At 41.8% G+C, this 19,666-nt stretch overlaps 1 long non-coding RNA gene across 2 annotated transcripts; it reads right to left on the reverse strand.

Annotated features, from left to right (window-relative positions):
- Positions 1-5,425: 5,425 nt before the first annotated feature.
- LOC133740417 (uncharacterized) lies at positions 5,426-9,691 on the reverse strand. 2 transcript variants are annotated; one of them, XR_009861210.1, is made up of 9 exons: positions 9,436-9,691; positions 9,252-9,334; positions 9,043-9,161; positions 8,468-8,525; positions 8,045-8,095; positions 7,405-7,480; positions 6,638-6,919; positions 6,311-6,426; positions 5,426-5,635 (listed from the first exon to the last, which is right to left on the reverse strand). It is a non-coding gene; the product is annotated as an uncharacterized LOC133740417 (long non-coding RNA). The 2 variants fall into 2 exon arrangements; XR_009861212.1 differs by having other exon boundaries at positions 9,043-9,099; positions 9,221-9,334.
- Between the last annotated feature and the right edge of the window lie 9,975 nt (positions 9,692-19,666).

Consider the following 19,666-nt stretch of genomic DNA (forward strand, 5'->3'; position numbering starts at 1 on the left):
ATAACGGAGCGTGTCATTTTGGGTCCCTTCGATTTGGTGATCAATATTCTTGGGTGCCTCCTCTGCCTTCAGTTTACCACTCGTCAAAACCCCAAATCTAATAACTCTAACTTTCTGTACATACCACATATATTACATAACGCCAAGCATAGACCTCATAGGTGGGCCCCACGACATGGCTAGCCACGCCACCGGGTAAAGGAGGCCCACCGGCCCTCATTCAACCCCATTGGGTTAAGGAGGCTCAAGCCCTCACGTGACCCCACCGGGCCACGCTGTACAAGCCCTCAGGCTACCCCATCGGGTACGAGAGGCATCAAGCCCTCACTCTACCCTATCGGGTACGAGAGGCATCAAGCCCTCAGACTACCCCATCGGGTACGAGAGGCATCAAGCCCTCACTCTACCCTATCGAGTACGAGAGGCGTCAAGCCCTCAGACTACCCCATCAGGTACGAGAGGCATCAAACCCTCACTCTACCCCATTGAGTACGAGAGGCCCAAGTCCTCATTCTACCTTTCCGGGTATCAGAGGCCCAAGTCCTCATTCTACCTTTTCGGGTATCAGAGGCTCAAGTCCTCATTCTACCCTTCCGGGTATCAGAGGCTCAAGTCCTCAATCTACCCTTCCGGGTATCAGAAGCTCAAGTCCTCATTTACCCTTCCGGGTATCAGAGACCCAAATCCTCATTCTACCCTATCGGGTACCATAGGCTCAAGCCCTCAGAAAACCTCACTTGGTACCGGAGGCGGGGTAAGCCAAGGTCCAATCCTTTGCTTTTGAATCATCTCACCTCCCGAGCATTCTCTATACTTGGGGGACTTATTCATACCACTTATCATAAGTGGAGATAGTACCCGACCGGGACTATCATTGAGCTTCACGCTCATACTTTTGTGTTATGGTCTATTAATGGAAATATTGAAAATTTTCACCTATTGTTGATCGCAACAATTAAATTTCTTTTACATCCCATTAATAAGACCATAGGACAAAACTCACACCCGCTCAACATGAGCGAGCTCATCTCTTACGTTCCCGTTACACATGAGCCAAACAATCAGGTTATGGCTTATACGTTCGGGTTAAGTAAGTTAGAGTTTCTTCCTCTAACCTATACTTGGGGGACTATCATGGTCACGCCATAGTCTCGCTAGTATTGTCAATGGTTACTTCGATACTGGAGCTTCATTCTTAGCCTTACCGGCTTCGTCCACCGTAGCCTAAATCCAAATTCCTGTTTTACTACATGACTTGGGGGACTCGGCGACTAACAACACTCCCGATCCTAACACATATGTATCACGTCCATACAACATTACATATCATTATGTGTCAACGAGTTCATCACACATCTATGCATCATATGCACTTCGTTATACTATCATAACACATACATTTTCGACTTATACGTCGTATGTCAAACATTACATAATATGTGCATACACACATTGTGTAACATGCATCTCACATAAACATTCATGCACCTCGATGCATTTGACTCAAATGTCACTTCGATTGCCCTAGCGCAATCAATATGTTTTGTGTGCACTCATCTTATTTGCAGGTACTAGCTTGATGAGGGCCCCGGGGCACCAACATACCCGTAGAGTCCCTTCTTACTTACGGAGTTGGGGGACTAGTATGGGTATAGCGTTCAACGAGGTCATCACTCATACTTGGCGGCATCACATTTAAACTCCCCAACCAAGAAGCGCCTCTTACTCGGGGACTTGGGGGACTTGTACATACCACATATATTACATACCGCCAAGCATAATCAACGACCTCATAGGTGGGCCCCACGACATGGCTAGCCCCGCCTATGGCATGCATCCGGTAGGTCGACACCCGAGCTACTTTGTCATGGTGGAGGTCAGCCGGTATCTAGTTGGGAGGCCACCCTCCCATGCTCCCCAAGAGGCTTCAAGAGAAGCAATATGTACATTGTATCCCACATCGGAAATAGAGAATAGATGGGGACTTCCCTTAGCTATAAAGGGAAGTCCTCCCCTTCTTAGAAGGGATGGATCCATGATCCCCACACTTGTATCACTACAAAGGTCACTTGACCTCACTCATAGTAAAATATCTAAGTGGACGTAGCCTTGCCCCAAGTGCAAGGTGAACCACTATACATCCGGTGTCATCTCTCTCTCTCTCCCCATCATGCTTCTTAGTTACCGTATTCTTCAGTAGAAACACTTTCAGTAGAACGAATGCTCTTCCAACTCAGATGGAGTAAAACATGAGCACCAACAACAACAACAAGTGGTTATAAACTTGAGCCAATCAAATGCTCTTGAGTACCAAAAGAAGAAAGACAATGAACTTCTCCACAAAATTTAAAACCCGAAGTGGATTTGAGCACCAAAAGAACAAAGAAAATGAACAAGAGCAATGAAATCTTAAATTTAGCTCACCAATCAAATGGATTTGAGCACCAATCCCTAAACCCGTGAAAACCCCCTTTCCTCCTCCTTTAACTCAAACCCAACTCGATTATTGATAACTCAATCCCTTTTCAGTAGAACGAAGAATCCCCAAATCGAATCCAACTCGAACCCTAATCAAGTCGAACCCAACTCGATTTGTGAGAACCCAATCCCCATTCAATGAAAAACCCCCAAATCAAACCCAACTCGAACTCTAATCGAGTAGAACCATAATCCAGACTTAAAAGATGGTGAGAAGATGGTGATTTGTGATGGCTAAATGTTTTGAGAAGATGGTGAGCAGAGCTCCAGGTTTTGCTCGAAGTGAAGAAAAGCTTGAGGTTTTCTCTCAGACATGAAAAGCAACTAAGGCACTAACTTTGTTTTAAGTGTGCCCTCAGTTGTCTAAGAGCATCTCCAACAGTAGGAATTATTTTGTAGTTAAATATAGCTAAAATTGTGAAATATAGCTATTGATTTAACAATGTTGCTCCAGCAGTAGTAGCTATTTATAAATAATATACTATATTTTATCCAATCATAAACTGACATGTGGACAAAAGAGGAAAGAGGAATATAAATTTTGCTTTAGCTATGCATGATTCTCTAGCTAAATATAGCTAGCCAATTTAGCTAAAGCTAAATTTAACTTAGCAATAGCTAGTCTGTTGGAGTTGAATTTTGCTTTAAAAATAGTTATATATAGCTAAAATTTGAATTTAACTAGTCTGTTGGAGATGCCCTAAGGCATTAAGCAATAACACTGGTTTTGTTTTGTTTTGTTTTTTTTTTTTTTTAAGTTAGTCAGACAACGTATAGATACATTTACGTTGTCTGAATTGCTACATAGCTGAGGGAACAAAACATGAAAATTTCCCGCTTGTGCAATCAAAATACCAATTTTGGCACTTAGGCTAGGCATTTCTCATTCACACAACAAACATAGTTCATTATGTTGTAGGAACTTGCAAGCATAACAAAACATTGAAGCTAAATTTGCTCATTTTGGGGGGGGGGGGGGGGGGGGAATGAATGCCGTTTTGGAGACTTTTCCAAATTTTGCCACTCACTTGCACAACGGAACATTAAAAACCATTGTATGATGATTTGCAAGTATACTCCTACAACACAAGTAACTAAACTGTTGTATAATTTAGTGGCATCTACGATACAATTTGGAGCCAAATTTGAATCAATGGTAGGAGAGAAATATGCCAGTTTTTTTTTCATTCAGACAACACATAATCCTTCTTTCTGTCGTGTCATAACCTTCTGCTTAGAAATTTTAGAATTTGAGCATCTTTATACAACGAAGATTCACTAAATGTGTTGTATGATTCAATTTTCATCAACAGACAACAGAGAATTTCTTTTTCGTTGTGTGAGTACTGTCGTGTGATACAATTTTTGGCATAGTGGTACAACACCTCATCTGGGTGTTCACCAAATTTCACAACTAACAAAACCTGAGACGCAAAGAAACAAAAGACCAAAACTTTACTCAACACCAACTAAACCCAAAACCAGATTTTTCCTTCCAGTAAAGAAAATCAACATAAGCAAGAAAAGAAACTTACTTGAAGTAAAAGAGAGATCCAGGGCCGAGTTTGAATCAGATTATGGGAAGAGAGCAGAGTCTGAGAGAATATTTCTTTTTTCTAATTTTTTACTAGAGATAATATTTAAACACAATATTTTTTTATGGAAATAGGTCAGTCCTTTCATTAAAATTCAGCAAGCAGTATAAAAACGAAACACCTCTTTGGGGTCGACAAAAAGAATCGTTCCTTATAACCTCATGAAACCCTATTCTAGAAGAATAAAATCCCTAAAAATCCCGAGTACACCTACCTTTTAGGAAATACACGCACTATTATTCTAACAAAAACCTAGAAACCTCGAAGCAGACATAAAGTGGTTTCAACTAAGGCTCTGGTTTTTGCGACCTAAACAAATTAAACAGTACTATAGGCCATGGAGAACCAGCCCCATAGCACAAGGGTAATCCAGCCCACTTGAAACCCTGGACCGGTAATATTTAAACACAATATTAGTATTACGCGATTCCATCAGACGTACAAATAAGTGGATTCCGTTGCAGAACAATTAGTATCAAAACCTAATTTAGTAGAGATATATCATTTGAGTAAGAAGAATTATCAAACTGACAATTCCATGATGCGATAGATCAAGCCTATCTCAAAGAAAAAGAGGAAAAAAACAAATTTCTTTCAATTTTGTTTTAGCTATAGAACTCACACTACGCCAATAATACGATCAGACGACAGTTTTTCGCTGTCGTCTGATACCCCTCTTTGCTGTTGACTGAGTGGGTGCCGTCTGATGTCGGTATCAGACAACAGCAAGATTCTGTCGTCTGAAGAAAATTTGGACAAGAGCAAGAACTAACAAACCTGTTGTCTGAACACCAGAAAAGACAATAGACAACTTAAAGTAGCTGTTGTCCAAAGTAAATTAAGTCAACATAATCTAAAGAAAAGTAGCTTCTGAGGTCATTAAGACAACATAACTTATAGTGTAGCATTGTCTGTTAAAGTTTTACACTCTATTTTTCTCAAAGTAAACTCTTGTGTGTTGTTTGCTCAAACAACAGCTTTCTAGGTTTTGCAGTTATTGAAGTTTATTTCTAACCATGGTTTTCCTACTTTGATGTAGTGGTTAATGAAGTGAGACAATAGAATATATACCTTTGACATTGTGTTTTACAATGTTGGGCAATAGAACCAGTTTAAAAGATATTGTTGTTATGTTGTACAGACAACAGTTTTTTTATGTGATTTTTTTGTGCTCAATTGTCAGACAATGGTTTTCTGGTGAAATTGCATTGTTTGAGATTGGATAACAAGACATACATTCTGGATATTGCATCTAACAAAAACCTATCAATCAACGCATCCACAAACACATCCAATATTGATACCAAAAGCTTTCCATTGAATCCAACAAGATCTACAATATTCCATCAGCAGTAGGTTCATCCCAATATTAACACATATTAACCTTGCCTATATACTTAAAGGCCAAAAACATAAACTTGTCGATAAATGTGTCAAATGCACATTATCCATGCCTATATATACCTAAAGAGTCTAAATACCAAAACAGATCAAGGTAAGAGGATCTCCACAACACTTCAGTTCCTACTTGCAGCTGCAACATCTATTGGCTTCAAACCCTCCTGTGGTGCAATAACAAGTCTATCAATTAGTAAAAGAACAGAAATCATGATTGTTGCCTTATAAGGTTTCACTCATAATAATCTATTGAACATAAGCAACCTCTGAAGAAAGAGCAAAGTCATCATTTCATAACCAAACAGAAATGTAAGAACATATTAAATGAGATTCAAAAAATAGATTAAGATATCACATTTTGATGCACAGATACAAGAACGGGAAATCAAAAATAGAAATCTTCTCACCACACCCATAACACATCACACAAAAGCACATATATTTCACAACAGGATACACCGGATACAAAGTCAACTTAATCAAGACTGAAAACTATTTCCTGCTTCTCACAGATATTCAACTACACGAAAGCATCACATTTCAGAGATCTGATTTCACTACTAACCACCAGAAGCCATACGCCGAGACCCTTAAAACCCAACAACAAACTCAGGAAGAAAAGAACGAATCCGATGCAAGTGACACTAACGAATTGAAATATAAATATATATATATATATATATATGTAGATACGCACATATAACTAAACCATTTTAATTAAAGTGATAACAAAATAAACAAAAATAGCACTAGATTAGAGATACCAAAACAAACAAAAATAACCTTAAAAAAAATTCCCTGTTTTGGGGTTGGGGTATCACAATGGTAAGACGACTAACCAAGTGGAACATTGTCAGGAGAACCACCAGCCTGGAAAGATTTTGTTAAAAGCTCAATAATCTGATCCAATTCTACATTCAAGGCTTGGTTGAACTATGACTCACTCACTCCATCCCTGAACAAGAGAAAACTAGGAGATAAGAGATCAAAAACATTTAAATATAGATGATTGAGTGATGCAACATGTTAATTAATGAATCAAGTAATTTTTTATGCTGAAAATCTATAACTCCTCCAGAGACATTTTCAAACTTAGGATCTTAACTCACCATGAATAAAAGCAAATAGATGCATATTGAATATGTTGTAGAAATGTCTGTAAATACCTTCATCAGCTGTGTTCCCCATATCAGTAAAACCAGTTGACGAATATTGTGCCGAGTAGCCATTTGTCTCCTCATTTGGCAGGCCAAAGAATATAGCACATTGCCCATCAACCAAAGGCAACAACAAAAAATTAAGTTAGGAACCGTAGAAAATGTGGGCGCCATCATTAATCTACAGTTTAATTAATTACAGAGGGAATCAAGTCAAATAACAATACCCTTATCTGGATATGCCTTTGGAACCGATTGATCACAGGTGCCAATATCAACAGTTTTGGCTGGCTGTCAGAGGTAAAAAAATATATAGTTAGTGATTTCCATAAAAATGAATTATACAAAGAACATAAAGTTCCACCAGCAAAACTTCCATGAGAGGAAGAACAATAACAAACTGAAATCACTAAATCTAATGCAAAACTTCCATGCATTAATAAGTTTGTCATGCTTCAGAAGTTTACAATGGGGACGGGTAATACTTTCATAGTCTATAAGATTCAAACAAGGATATTCATAGTGATATAATACAACACTGTAGTGATATAAACAAGCTGGAATTCCCAACCAACAACAAAGTTGCACTATCCAACAGAATACCTGGATCCCACCTGATTCTTCAATAGATCAATTGTTTTACTGAAAGCACACTTCAAGATATAAAATCTACATGGCTGCTTCACTTAGTAATCAACTTCTGCTCCTCTTGTGTATACATATGCAAACATGTAAACAAAACATTAAACTTATAACAAAGAGGTAAGCATACAAACCTTGAATCTGTAACTCCCATCCACGTTGACGTAACAACCCAAGACACTGTGTGCTTCCAGAATCCCAATCAAAACTCTATAATACATCAAAAACATAAAAGGGGCATCAGGTAGATATAATAATGGATACGAAGGTAGGCTTGTGGCTGTATTAAAGAACGTAACAATGATTCTTTAATATGGAAAGAGAAAGAAGCTAACAATTATGGGGTAAATTATGAAGTTAACAATTAATATTCTAACCTCTGAAGTAACTGAGTAAAGTTTAAAACTAATCGATAAGATTTACATCTTCAAACTTTTATGCCCATAATTGTACACAGAATGCCTCATCATCAGGAAGATAGTAGTTTGAAAATTCAACAACGAATTGAACACCTTCAAAATTTGCACTAGGAAAAGAAACGGCATGCTTGATCCATATTAAGCTTTACAACAAAGTCTCAAGTATCCAACACTTATAGTAACCAACCATTTACTTGAATCAAAACCTCTCACTATGAGGCCAAAACATTGCTGTGCATTCGTTCTTATGTAAGGCCAAAACATTGTTGTGTTCGTTCATATATATACTGGTATATACATCCACACACACACACTAAATGAAAAACAAACACCAGCTAAGATGAAGATCACTTACTGGTAACGTAGGCTAAGCAAACTCCACCCAAATCCCCACCAACCTTTCAGCCTAAGACAAATATATGAATTCCATTAGTACTGATAGCGTCAACTCCCAGATTTTATCACCAAACTGCCCAAAAGATTTAAGAAGATATGAACCAAAGTACCACATAAGTTACACTAAAGATTAGTTTCTATTAAACTACCTTTCTGTCAAATTGTCAACAGATTGTACATATGCCACTGCAGATTTGATAGTCTTAATTCTCACTCACTGACATAACTATACGAATAAATAAACTACAAATCACTATCTAACTGAACATCCCAATTACCCGTAGCCGGATTACCTATCCAATTGTACTTGTCACAAATTGCAATCACAATCTACTTGCACAGAAATATCAAACTGAATACTAAACTACAAACTAGGAATTACCTTTCAAGTTTTATAGATGGTTAGCTTGATCCTTGCATCTGAGCTATTAAGAAAGAAACTGAAAGCAAATCAAAATGCACAATGAAACTTCAAACTACATTAAATGATAGTGCATCTGAATGTCTACAGGACACCTTTATGGAGAAAACAATGCAAATCTAGTCATTAAGGAAGAAACTGACAAGTATCAAATGGAGAAAATAATCCAACCTGGAAGTAGGGAAGGATTCTATGCTTCTTATAGTGATTATCTAAAGTAAAGGCAATTATGCCCATCAATACAAAATAGTGATTGCACTCATTGCAGCAGGACAATTGGGAGAAAAAAAAAACACTAATTCATTAGCAACAAAGTAGCAGCAGGACACAATTAACTGTGACATCAGTAGACTTCTATCATTTGTCGAATAAAATTTGTTCATAAAACCCATTATCAAAATCACATAAACTACCTAAATATACTCTGTATCATATTCCTATTAACAGAAGAACTAACAAGAAAATATAAACAAAAAACGAGATTCTGATATAATATGTAAAAACCCCCAAATAAAACCCTAAAATCAATTCCTTACTGAAATCATTGCCTTGGTTCGGAGGAGACAGAAAGGAGGTGTGACAGTGCTATTCTTCTGGGTAATGGTACCAATAAGAAGGAGAGGAAATCAGTATAGAGACGGGGTCATGCTCAAGCCTGAACCAATTCCTTATTTTAACCACCAAAATAAAACAAAATTAAAAAAAAAAACATACGCAAGATCTTGCTACCGATAACGCTCTTAACCTGAGCAATTCCATAAGAATCACGAAGAATCACACCGATCTAAGACAGGGTCATACCCTTCTTCACAAACTTGCAACCTCCACCTTTAAAACCACACACACATCTCAGTTCTGGGTCTCCCAATCAAAAACCCCCAAATTATAAAATCCCACATCAGAAATCTAGGGTTTAGAGAATTACTTACATCGGGAGTAGAGATCTTCAACCAGTTCGGTGGGCTTCTGTATTAGCCCTTTCATCAATGAAACTTTATTGATAGGGGCGGTGGAAGCGAAAGCTAGGATTTTGCAGTAGGGGGTGGCGGAGAAAGAGAAAGAGGAAGACAGATTTGGGCTTCGATTTCTTAATTGTCGTCTATCTCGCGCTGTATAGGAGGAGGAAAGAGATGGGAAGCAATGAGGAAGCTGAGAAGGAGAGTAGGAGAGGGAGATGGCTGGTCAGCTCGGGTGAAATCGAAAGTGATTTTGAGAGAGAGAGAGAGAGAGAGGGGGGGGCGCGACTTATTTGGGTGTTTTGGTTGAATGGAGGGAAAAATGAAATTTTAGATTTTTTGGCTCAAGTGTTGAAGTCAAATACGGCCACAGAATATTGAACCCTAAAACTCAGACAACAGCAATTTCAGTATATTGTCTGAAAGAGAGTTGCACAATAGACAACTGAAAAACTGTTGTGTGAATCAAAACAATCAGACGACATCTTTTTCAACCATTGTATTAATGGAAATTGCACAACAGAGAAATAATAACTGTTGTCTGATTAAAAACAATCAGACAACATCTTTTATCAACCATTGTATAAATGAACCTTGGACAACATCACGTAATAACTGTTGTCTGAATTGACTCATTCAGACAACATCAAAAAAATCAACCATTGTCTGAAATGCTTTTGCACAAGAGCAAAAAAAAAACTGTTGTTGGATTCGAAAACTTAGACGACAGAATATTTCTTGCTGTCGTCTGATTATTTCAGACGACAGTTAAAATGTTTGCTGTCGTCTGATATGTGTTGTCTGATTCCGAAATTGGCGTAGTGTCACATGATCACACTACCAAATGTTGGGACCAATATTCTCCCATTGACAAATGAACGGTCACCAACTGCTTGGAAATTTCATCAGAAACTACCTTCACCAAAAACAGAGTTGATTAGAAAGTACTTATAAGTGAGAAGAAGAATTAATTAGGTAGATTATTTGAGAGTATCTCGACTATGATAGGGACTAACCATATGCATGCATGCTCCATAATTTAAGATGCATCACTTAGTCAAAGTACTGGTTTGTTGGATTGATTAATATCCCTTGGCACAATATCTTTCATGGGCTGAACATATAATCATTGTTAAAAAGTCCAAGTCAATCTATGCCGTGTTGCCGCAAGTTTTGGGGTGGAACTGCCTAATTATTTCATACGAATAAACTATCTGAACAAAAGGCTAGGATATATATCGAGCATGCTTTAGTGACCCCTAACAAGACTTTTTGACGTTGAGCATGCTATATATTACGTTAATTAATTCTACATGTTCATTGTGATCAAGGCAAGGTGGAACTCATGAAAACTGTTGCGGCACAGGTAACTAAATTACTATTAGTTGATCGAGTAATGTTAATTTACATCGAATTTTTTTATTTTTTATTATATCACCAACTAGAGACGGAGCCAATCAGACTGGGCTGCATAGCTATCGTACTATTGACTCTTGCCATTATGCCAATGCCTATAAGGCAAATGTAAGGTAAGAGCTGAACATTATACGAAAAAGAAAAATTAAAACCAACATATAATAAAAGAGATAACAATTGATTGAAAAATGAGAAACAAAGAGATAAGTCGACAAAACTGAACATGCAACAGAGAGCGCGACGTGAAATTTGGGAGATGTTTTTGGATCATTAAAGTAAAATTGAATTATTTAGGACACAGCATTAAAGACGTCGGTTGTGTTGTTGAAATAGTCTCCACCCTCTTAAAAATATCATTTACATGTTGAGTGTCCTTACAACCCTTCAAGGACTCCACATAAATTATGTGTCCTTATTTGGTGTCCTTATAGCCCATAATTGTAGTAATGAGTTGACCAATCATCTTATAAGTCTTGACTGGGTTGGTATTGGATAGTAGCTTTAATTGATGAATAAAGCTAATATGTGAATTTAAATTTTTTTACCCCAACTATCCTCCGTCACTGTCACCAATTCATAACTACTCAATTATAAATGAAAAACTTATGTCACTAGACCAATTAGTACCGAACAGTTACATCATAATTGATAATAATAACAATATAATAATAATTAAGCTCATTAACAAAACTAATTAAAAGGTTGCAACCAAGACAAACGTTTAATTAAAAGGTGTCGTTCAGCTTAGTGAACCAATTTAATGAAACACAGAGTTTCGTGTGAGGTTGGTTTTTAGTTTTGTTGTCTGTTTTGCTGATGAAGAAAGAAAGTCAGTCTCTTCTATTCAAAATTTAGAATCTCTAGTTATGCATAATTGAAGTTAAAATTCACAACTCCAATTGCAGGAAAGGCATACGCCTCACGAGGCAGCCAATGCACGCCTCACATCACACTTTCGCTTTTGAAAACAATGCTCAGATCTATAAATGAAGGACCCGTTTTGGTTTAGGCACAAGGCATCTGCCATTGTGCCCACTGTTTGTGTACGCAGAGAGGCTCTAGAAGCTATTCACGAACCACTTGATTAATCTTACCAAGCTCTTTGTTTTGCTGACTCTGCAATTAGTACAAAGTACAAACTGATAATTAAAGTATTAAACTGTTAAAAGTTCAAAAATGGATTTTTTCACCAAAAAACATGTATTATAATTTATAAACTTATAACAAGGTTCCTTTCGCAAAAAAAAAAAAAATAATGATAAAATAAAATAACTGTTTTAGGGAAACGATATTTGAGAGAGAATTGCTGTCTATCTCATTGATAATAGGGGTCTCTTTAAATAGAGGATTACAATGCATAGAATCCGAATCATATAAGAAAAGGTAATCATACATTGAATAGGAATATCTAGATCCTTCTAATTTAACCCTATTACCATTAGGTCAAGTAACCTAAGGTTTTGGACAGACACACAAATAGGGATTTACTTGAACACTCCCCCTTGTGTCGCCCAAACGCGGTGCTTCTCTCGTTGCCTCTCTAAAAACCTTGCCGAGTAACAAAAATCCAGTGGGACAAAAATAACCTCGATCAAAGGGAAAAAAGAGCACAACACATCATTCACGTTTCGAGACCATACATGTAGACACCTCCCCATGATATCTGCATCTCCCCCTGATGACTACGGTCATTGGAGTTCGGATAACTTCTGCAAACGATGCTACCAACATGTTTCTCGAAAGTGGAATTTAGGCAATGACTTAGTGAGCAAGTCTGCCATACTGTCCTCAGATCGAACCTAGTTCGCTTTGATCTTGAGGAGAGTCTGTTGTTGCTGATTATGCTTGGTGTTGTCGCTTTTGATGTAGCCCTGCTTCATTTGTTGAAAGAAAGTAACATTATCCTAAACACTTGTAGGCTCATCTGTGGTAGACTTCAAACCACAATTGTTCGAATATGCGTAATTATGGATCCAATCCATAAACATTCATGAACCACTTCGTGAAGAGCAATAATCTCTGCATGGTTCGAAGATATAGCGACTAAGGTATGTTCTGTAGACCGCCAAGATATCACAGTATTTTTCCATGGTGAACACTTAACTAGTTTGAGAATGACCTTTGTGTGTGTAGATACCTCTACTAGCAAGACTAGTTTTCTATCTCACCAAGCATAAGTAACACCCTCTTTGGGACACCCACAAGCCATGGTGAGGCCCAACTGCTACTTGCATCTTGTAGCCCTATGTTCAAGCTACGCAACGGTATCCGGAAGAGGCAAATCCGTCGCCGGGAAGCCACGTTCCCGCCCTTGCCAAGTTGCCTCCACAATATGCATTTCTATACTAGAATAGTTGTTTGCTTGTCCCACATCGAAAACCATGTAAAGGAGATGGCTTCCTTCACCTATAAAAGGAACTCTCCTCCCACTTAAACACCATTCATTCCACAACATTCCATTACATCTTTTGTAATCCCTTTAGGCCGCAAGGCCCGAACACACTAGTTAAACATTCAAGTGGACGTAGTTTCCCGCTAAGGCGGGAAATGAACCACTATACTTCCTTGTGTCGCTCTCTCTCTCTCTCTCTCTCTCTCTCTCTCTATTTAAAGCTAACTAGAGACCCCCTCGGTCACTAACGTTAACAGTGTGGGTCAGAGAGATACCCAATATCAGCAAAACCTTCCAAAACACATGTCGTTTTGGGATGGGGATAGTGGACGCAGGCCAGTGTTGACGGCGTTCCCGGTGTGTGATGGGTCCGAATCCATCATCTCTCTGTAGGGATAGAACATGCCCATATCAATCGTACATCTCAAGTACTGAAAGATATCTTTTTCCACCAATCCAATGGTGTCGCGTTGGCGCACAACTATACCTAGCTAACAAGTTCACAACATATGAGATGTCCGGTCTTGTGCATTGGGGTAAGTACAATAATGCGCCTATTGTACTCATCTAAGACACTTCTGCCTCTAGCACATCTTCGTCATCATCATTCAGACGAAGAGGATCCTTTTCAGGATTAAGACTACGAACGATCATAGGGGTGCTTGAAGGTTTAACCTTGTCAAAATGCCTAAGCATCTATCAACACGATGCTCAAGTTCTAAAAACTGAGATATAATCATGTTCTCCCAAAATCTTTCATCTCAAACTCGGATTTCAAGTGCTCAGCGGTTTTCCTTAACTTTTTAAGGGCTTCCAATGAAGATCATGTCCAATATGAACCGCGATAGAATCCGAAACTTGTTATGGGAACGCGTGGGCATATCCCTTTCCAATCAAGTAGTCACTTTAGTGAGCGTTTCAACTTCTTTGTAAACTCGCTCCGTGGTCTAGAGCCACTTGACTTGGGTAAATGAAGTTCACCATGAACGTTCATGTATATTCCGTATCTAGATCCCTATAGAGATACGTAGTGACCACATTTGTAAGCTGCATGTTCAGTTATTCGGAAACTACCAAACTGACAGGGTAGTGGAGTGCAATGACATCCATTACGAGAGAATATGACTCATCGAAGTCGATTCCAGGGAGTTTTGTGAGAAGCCTTACGCTATAAGGCGAGATTGCCATCTCTTTTTCTCATCACGCTTTCTAACGAAGACCCATGTAGTCAATAGGTTTTATGTTAGGAGGTGTTGGCATCATTGGCTCGAAAACCTTCCTCTTCGTTAGAGAATCCAACTTAACCTGGATCACATCTTTCCATTTAGGCCAATTTTCTCTACGTTGGCATTCATTCATCAACGAAGCGTGGTTTGATATCATCGGACTCAACAAACTCATACGCAACGAAATGCGCGACTACATCATCAATTATGATGGAGTTTCTATCCCACGTCTCATGTACACTAGTATAATTTTCAAAGAGCTCTATATTTTCAGGAATAGGTTTTGACGTTGAGGCGTCCCCCAACAATAACCATAATCCGGAAGATTCTCATGAGACGGATTTTGAGTGTCGATGATCCAAGGATTATGTTGCGCCAAACCATCCTTCGAACCCACGAGCCTCCCACGCATCCTAGCTGGGGCCATGGCCTGTAACGCCAGAGTGCAACTTTCTTTGGCGTTGGCGCCATGCCTTCTTCCGTGTAGGGTGGCTCTACGTCCTCTCGTGGGGACAGATCACGACTAAATTATTTACATATCATTAGCGAGGAAATAATACTTTAGCGATGAAATTTATTTTATCTGGAAATATATTTAACGACTATTTTCTGGTCTTCCAAAATTTTCTAGTGAGAAAAAAGTGAATTTAGGTGAGGACAAAAATTGTAGCTAAAGAATAACGGCGAGAAAAAAATATATTCATCGCGAAAAGGGATTGGCGAGGAAATAGTATTTTTCTCACGGAAACTTTTCTTGACCACCCTACCGCGAGGAGCTGGTGACCAAAATATTTTCCTCGCGAAAACACTACGGCGAGAAAATCTCAGTTTTCAGCGACAAATTTATTCCTCGCAAATTAACATTTTTGTTGTAGTGATGGTATCGGCCCGTAAGCTCCGGTACCAAACCGAGCCCAGCCCTACTAAAAGGGTCCTTGACCCAAAGTACCAAACTAAGCAAAAATTATCTCATTTACCTCAGCAACAGATTTTTGTTCCCGCATACACAATTTAACATCAAATTACCATTTTGCCCTCAACCCACTTAAAGAATTACAACCACTGCCACTCAACATCAATCTCTCTCTCATCCCACACTGACTCACTGGGCTCGCCACTGGTCGTAAGAAATCTCCGGTAAGCTTATCTTCTCTCTCTCTCTCTCTCTCTCTCTCTCTCTCTCTGTTAATGTCTAAAAGTTCGGCGGTAGCTGAACCTTTGTTAACGCTGATCCGGTGGGCGGATCGATACTTATGGTGTTCTCAAAGCCTCCGCTACCTGCCAAGTAAAATACAAAGGGCGTCAGAGGGAGACCGCGTTGGGCGGTCTTCAACTCTCCGATGCCTAAGTTAGTCAATGTATTTATGTTGACAAAGTAACAGTAGGTAAAGTATTGAATGCGTAATTAATGAGGAGAGAGGAGAGGACCTTTTATAGGTGAGGAAGAGGTTGATCTTCTCTTTGTTTTCGATGTGGGACTGATATGCTTCAATTCCCAGTTTCAGAAGCTTCTGATGCCATCTTGGCGCGGCGCGTGGCGGCGCGTTGGCGGCGATCTGGAGGTGGTCCGACGTTGGGGCTGTAGCCCGCCTGGCGGTGTGTCTGCATGTCATTCCTTTGGTTGGAATCAGTACCTTCGGCGGTACAATGAGCGTAGCCCGTTAGAGCTAATTATGCTTGCAAATGTACATGTATGTACAAGTCCCCCAAGTCCCCAGTCAAGGAGGGCAATCTTGGTTGGGGAGTTGTTCAGTGGTTTGAAGCGTTTTCTTCCGCTAGACTTGCAAGAGCATAATTAGCGTCAGTGCGTTGTCAACCGTTTGTTTTATCGAGCAAACGCTTTATACCCTTTCGGGTGGGCCCCTGCTAGGCCCCCCAGGGAGTCCCCCACTCCCCGGCTAAGATAGACCTCCGGATGGTCGGAAAATTGTTTGTTGAGGGGGAGCTGCACGGAGCAGAGGGTGTTGGGTAGCGAGCCCAAGCTTTAGGACCCAAATGACGGGGGTCAACGTGCCTGATCAGGGCCGTCGTAGACTGTTGACAAGTCCCCGTGTCCCGTAGGGACGGTCTGACGGTAACGCCGCGTGGCGGTCATTGTCAGAGTGAGGCGTGGCCTCGGGATTCGCCGTTTGGCGGATATCCCCCCGCTAAGCAAAATGCCTAGCGGTATTTTGTAGAGCGATAGTGCTGAACAACATACGCAGCTAGCAAGCTGAAAAGGAGGTTCCGCTAGATGTTCATAGCGGAAGATGCCCAGCTTGCAGGATGGCAAGGGAGAAGTTCCGCTGGCGGGGTTTCGCTCAGTGGAGACTCCGTCACTTGGTGGATGACAAGTGAGAAGTTCCGCTGGCGGGGTTTCGCTCAGCGGAGACTTCGTCACTTGGCAGAGGATAAGTGAGAAGTTCCGCTGGCTGGGTTTCGCTCAGCGGAAACTTCGTCACTTGGCAGATGACAAGTGAGAAGTTTCGCTGGCGGGGTTTCGCTCAGTGGAGACTCCGTCACTTGGTGGATGACAAGTGAGAAGTTCCGCTGGCGGGGTTTCGCTCAGCGGAGACTTCGTCACTGGGCAGAGGATAAGTGAGAAGTTCCGCTGGCGGGGTTTCGCTCAGCGGAGACTTCGTCACTTGGATGACAAGTGAGAAGTTCCGCTGGCGGGGTTTCGCTCAGCGGAGACTTCGTCACTTGGCAGAGGATAAGTGAGAAGTTCCGCTGGCGGGGTTTCGCTCAGCGGAGACTTCGGACGATTGGGGAATTCTGCCCAAATGGTTGCTCCCACCGGACGCTTCGTCTGGTGGTGGATGACACGTGTTGAACCCGTAGAGGGTTAGCGTGTGCAGGCCTATCCCCTAAGCGTAGCCGTCTTCTCGCCATTAATGATAGTAATGATGGATTTCGTAACCGAGGCGACGCCTCGGTTAATCCGGAGAGTAAGTGAAAAGTGGTGACACGTGTACGGCTGGTGTGTGATGTCATATTTTAGCGGACGGCCTAGAACGCGTTGATGTTGACATAAAAGGGGGGGAACCTTAGCGAGATTTGACACTTTGTGAAAACTTCAAACCCGAGTCGTCGTCTTCAAGCTCTCTGCGATTTGCGAATAGAGTTCTGCTGGGCGAAAGCTGTGGAGTCACCGGGTCTTGGGAACGAGGTTTCTATTGGTGAGGACAAGCGCTTGCAATCACAGCAAGGGTTTCATCAGTAAGGTTGGTTCTCTGAATCTTATCCCTGTTCCATTAAATTTCTATGTATTTGTTGTTGTCAGTTTTCTGGGTTTTGTGAAATTGGGGTGTTCTGAGTGTGTAAAGTGGGTTTTGGGGGATGGGTTTTGGTGTTTTTGACAGTCGGGATTTCTGGGTTTGCTAGATGGTCGAATCTGGGTTCAGTGTTTGTTGGTTATTTGTTCTTGTTTTTGTGATTTCTGGGTAAACTGTGACTCATGTTTTTGTCGATACTGACGTAAGAATAGGCTAGATCTGTGTTTGTGCTAACTGGTGTGGGTTTTAGGGTTTGGGATGGCTAACGTCATAGAGATATCGAGCAGTGAGGATTCCGGGTCTGACGTGTCGTTCAACGCGGCGGATAGGATATTTATTGACTCGTTGCGTCCGTCTGCCCATGCAGGAACCTCACTGCCGGAACCGCTAGAGGTTGAGCCGCTACAGACCATACCTTGGGTAATAGCCATGGGTCGTACGTCACGTCCGGAGAGCTCTAAGGCGGGTGAGGTGGCGGCGGCCAAAGCTAGGCGCGACGAGCGCTTGGCGAGCAACAGTGCCGCCAGCGGATCTGCTGGGGATGAGGAAACAGCGGGGGAAGACGCTGAGTCCGCGTGGTTCCTCCAGGATGGCACCCCCGTCGACGAGGCGGGAGGGCGGATGACTCTCGCCGCTGTTGGCAAGATGAAGCGGACGTTCCGGCTGCCGGGCTCTGTGAAGCTGCGCCCGCCGACTGCGGATGAGAAAGCGTCAATTCTCCCGGTGGGATTTGCGGCCGTTCACGAAGCGATACTCCGCCAAGGAGTGACATTACCGCTGGTGCCGAATCTGCAAATCCTGGTGTGTGAATTCGGCCTTTCGTTCGGTCAGGTTTGTCCCAACATGTGGCGCCTGCTGCTGGCGATGAACTCCTTGTGGCGGTTGTCCGGGTGCGAGGGGCCTACCGTGGCGGAAGTGCTTCACTTCTACGAACTGGTGTACGTGAAGCGCCAGGGTTGCAGAGGGCAAGTGAACCTGAGCCGCCGTCAGGGAGCGCCGAAGTTGATAGAGAACCTAAGGGATTCAATGTCCTATTGGCGGGGGACCTTCTGTGTCGCCACGGAGGGATGGGAGTACCAGGCTGGAGCGAACGAAGAAGGGCCGACGTTTAGGATTAATTCGGAATTCCAACCTATCCGAGGTTGGTGACCAATTTCCGCTGGCGGTAGCCGGCGGGGTTTCTATCTTGAAGGCTCTGTATTCTTACTAATGTAATTGTGTTTGTGCAGCGGGACTGCGGTACAACCTAACGCGGGAGGAGGAGTGTCGCATTGCTCGTATTAGAGGCTGTTGGCGGAACCGCAACCTGCTGGACTTCAGACTTCTGACTGGCTGGGAGTTGCTAGTCGACCAGAAACTTACTCGCTCCGTTGGTAAGAAATTTCCGTCAAACCGATGTTTCGTTTGTAATAAGTAGTCGAGACTAACTGGCTTATGTTTATTTTCCCAGAAACTCCGCCAGGAAATAAGTCGAGTCGCGACGCTTTTGAAAAAGCAATGGACCGCGCCGAGGTGGACAATTATCTGGAGACCATGTACGCCGAAGGGCTGGCAGCCCAACAAACGCTGGTGAACCCCGAGACACTGGCGCTGAGCCAGTCAGAGGTTCCGGTAGTGCTGCCAATGCCACACCACTCCCATCTTGGTGAGGATGGCCTGCCGGTAGTGCAGGCGGGGGTCCCAGCGGCTGGCGGGAAGAAGGGAGGCGCTGCGGCTGGGCAGCAGAAAGATCGGATGCCCGCCAACAGGCGTGGCCCCCAAAAGGAAAAGGCGGTGCCGCCGGCGGATACCGTCATTGCAGCAAGGGAGGAACCGCCGGTGAGGGTGACAAAGACTGCCGCCGGGAACCAGAGGGCGCCGGAGAGAAAACTTCGGCAGGCTGACTCCCCTGACGAGGAAGAGGGGGAGGACGTGGA

Source organism: Rosa rugosa, chromosome 1 (assembly GCF_958449725.1).
Source record: "Rosa rugosa chromosome 1, drRosRugo1.1, whole genome shotgun sequence".
In the NCBI taxonomy this organism is placed as follows: Eukaryota; Viridiplantae; Streptophyta; class Magnoliopsida; order Rosales; family Rosaceae; genus Rosa; species Rosa rugosa.